The 2780-nt window shown below is 42.5% G+C and overlaps 1 long non-coding RNA gene across 1 annotated transcript in view; it reads right to left on the bottom strand.

Annotated features, from left to right (window-relative positions):
* Positions 1 to 87, bottom strand: part of LOC106530315 (uncharacterized) — a 2310-nt gene extending 2223 nt beyond the window's left edge. The window contains exon 1 of the long non-coding RNA XR_001311763.1: positions 9 to 87. This is a non-coding gene — a long non-coding RNA (uncharacterized LOC106530315). The remainder of the gene's footprint in view (positions 1 to 8) is intronic.
* Between the last annotated feature and the right edge of the window lie 2693 nt (positions 88 to 2780).

The raw sequence follows: 2780 nt of genomic DNA on the forward strand, positions 1-2780 counted from the left end.
GATTAAACCTCAAGGCTTTGATGATAATGTTTCTGTCTGCCCAAATAATCTGTTGTATTGTTATCTCTGGATCAATTTAATATAGGGTATATTTTGAAATTTCGTTTGTCTGTGCGTCATTTATTGGGTCCGTTCTTGAAAATGATAGAATTCACTACTCATTAATTGAGACTGATTTATCATCTATAAATTAATTTCCTGAAAAATCAGGTGGTGCCCTTTATTAGTTAATAACTACGAGGTATTTATGATTTAGCAATTGTCCATAACATCGACAACAAGCAAATCTCTACAATCATCAGCCTCACCTATGATCTTCCAGCATTCTTGTCCCTTGTCCTGCTCTTGCCTCATGCCCCAGAACTTGCTCGTGTCTCCTGGTTTAATGTCTCCTGCCTTAGCCCGTCGGATCCTGCCTGCCATCTGCTCTCATGGTAACGACCTTTTTTCTGTCTCTTGGATTATTGTCACTCGCCTGCTCCCTGAACGGAACCGCGCCACATTGGACCTCCTGGATCTCAACCCCTGAACGCATCTCTGGACCAACAACCCAGTCATCTCCTTCTAACCTGGTAACATCCTCTAATCACCTGTGTATGACCCTTGCCCTGTTTCTGACCATGAGTAAGTCCAGCGATCCATTCGCTGCCCGTGACAACACAGCCCGGAACCAAAACACATCAGTTGTTGTTTCAACCCGGATCTCAGCTCAGCAGGAAAGGTTGGTGACTTTCTTTTTCACAAATATTATTGTGTTCACGACCAAACCTAACCCAAAGCTTCTGTGTCCATGACAACTCCGGAGTTCGGTCCCAACCTTCCAGGCAAAATTTCTAACAATAAACTTGTTAAAACGTTGACGTTGTTCGGTGTTTACTCAGAGCTCAAAATACAAAACCTGAACAGTAATGAAGAGGAGGGAGTCTGGTTTGGGAACCACAGGGTCTCATCTCTGCTGTATGCAGATGTAGTTCTGTTGGCATCTTCAGATCAAGACCTACAGTGTGCACTGGGGCGGTTCGCAGTAGAGTGTGAAGCGGTTGGGATGAAAGTCAGTTCCTCTAAGTTTAAGGCCATGGTTCTTGACTGGAAAAGAGTGTGTAACCCTCTTTACAACTAAAAATTGGATTACAGTTAAAATTGTGAACTAAGATTAAAGTAGGACCAATGTCAAAAGATCTAGGTTCTTAAGAGCCAAGGAACTGAGTAACAACAAAGACTCTCAACATACAAATGTTTGAACAGATATTTATTAACAAACACAATTTAACATCAGAAAAAAACATAAAACTTCCTCCTAAAAAAATCAAAACTTAGTGTGCACACTAAAATCAAGTATCCGTTGGGGCCCTTAAATCTGATCAGTTTTTGTTGTTCAGTTCAAAAATCTGTGTGTGTGTGTGTCTTCTCTACACCTCCACTCGAGGTCCTTTCTGGTGTAAGGGTGTCATGATCTGTGTTTATTTTCTTAGTTTTCTAGTGTTTTCAGTGTTCCCCAGTGTGTCACAGCTCAGCTGCTCCCGATCTGTCTGATTGTCACCCTCGTGTTTCTCACCAGGTGTTTTCAGTTTAGTAATTAGTAGTCTGTGTATTTAAACCCTGTCCTGTCTCAGTCTGATGTCGGATCAATGTTGTGTCTCATGTGTTGGTTCTGGTTCCTCGTGCTTTGTTCCCCTCGTGCCTGTTATTCTTCAGTATCTGTAAGTTTGCTGCCAGCAGCCCTCTTTTTGTTATTTAAAAATAAATTTTTGTTATACTTTTGAGCCTGCCTGCACCCTGGGTTTGTTCCTGCCAGAATCCTCACAAAGGGATGAGTTACTTATGCAAATAAGCCCACCTTACATCTTCCCATAACTAAGTTATGAGAGAAAATTTTACCAAGGTTTTCCTCATTACTTTAATATTTGTCTGTGCAAAGTGAAGTGACACAATGAGGGAACGTCAGACGAGTTCAAGTTGATTCATAAAAGATTATGCAATCATTTATTTACACAATTGAACAAAATCATAAATTACACCTGATTGTGATCTTCCTACTAAGACTCTAAGTAAATGAGATAAAACCCGCGTCCGAATTTCTTTCACATTAACTCAGATTACTTATATAGACAGTAAACGTCAGTCTGATGTTAAACTAAACAATTTACTGGCACTATCACTTAGAGTTGGCAAAGGATAAAGGGTAAGAAAAGGTGAGGAAATTAAGAATTAGTGTTTCTGCTTTTATTTTTGAAAGGTTTACAACCGGATTAGCACGTCCTCTCTGCTCTCAGGCTTCAACTTGACACGTCGCCCACGAACACGTCAGCTTTACCTGGTGATGTCTGCTCAAGAACCCCTGATATGGCTGTCTCACCAACGACCCTCTAGGATGCTTGTCCTCGCTGGTCCTTGGCGAAAAGGTGTCTTTCAGGTGACTTTTCCGTCTGTTTCAGCCCAGGCTAGAAAGATTCCAGCTGAAAGTTCCGGTAGTTTTCCAAAATAAAAGTCTCCCCTCGGGAATTGAAAACACTTAAGAGACCTGGGTCTCTAGGTGGACAGGAGCTGCTTGCTCCTGCCCTGGCCGACAAGCCGACTCGAATTAGCACTTGAGTCAAAACCTGCGGCCCGGCCGTTCTCCRGAGAGAAACAGCCTCTCCTCCTGTATCGGCATCCAGGAAGAACACTGCTGATGTGTCTCTAAGGCGTCCGTGTTAGTAAGCCAGAGTCGGAGCCTTAGATCCGCCCTCAGTCAGAAAGGAAAGAAGATAAGAGAGTTGCCAGACGCCTGTGAAGGTCAT

This window comes from Austrofundulus limnaeus, unplaced genomic scaffold (assembly GCF_001266775.1).
Source record: "Austrofundulus limnaeus strain Quisiro unplaced genomic scaffold, Austrofundulus_limnaeus-1.0 Scaffold509, whole genome shotgun sequence".
Lineage (NCBI taxonomy): Eukaryota > Metazoa > Chordata > Actinopteri > Cyprinodontiformes > Rivulidae > Austrofundulus > Austrofundulus limnaeus.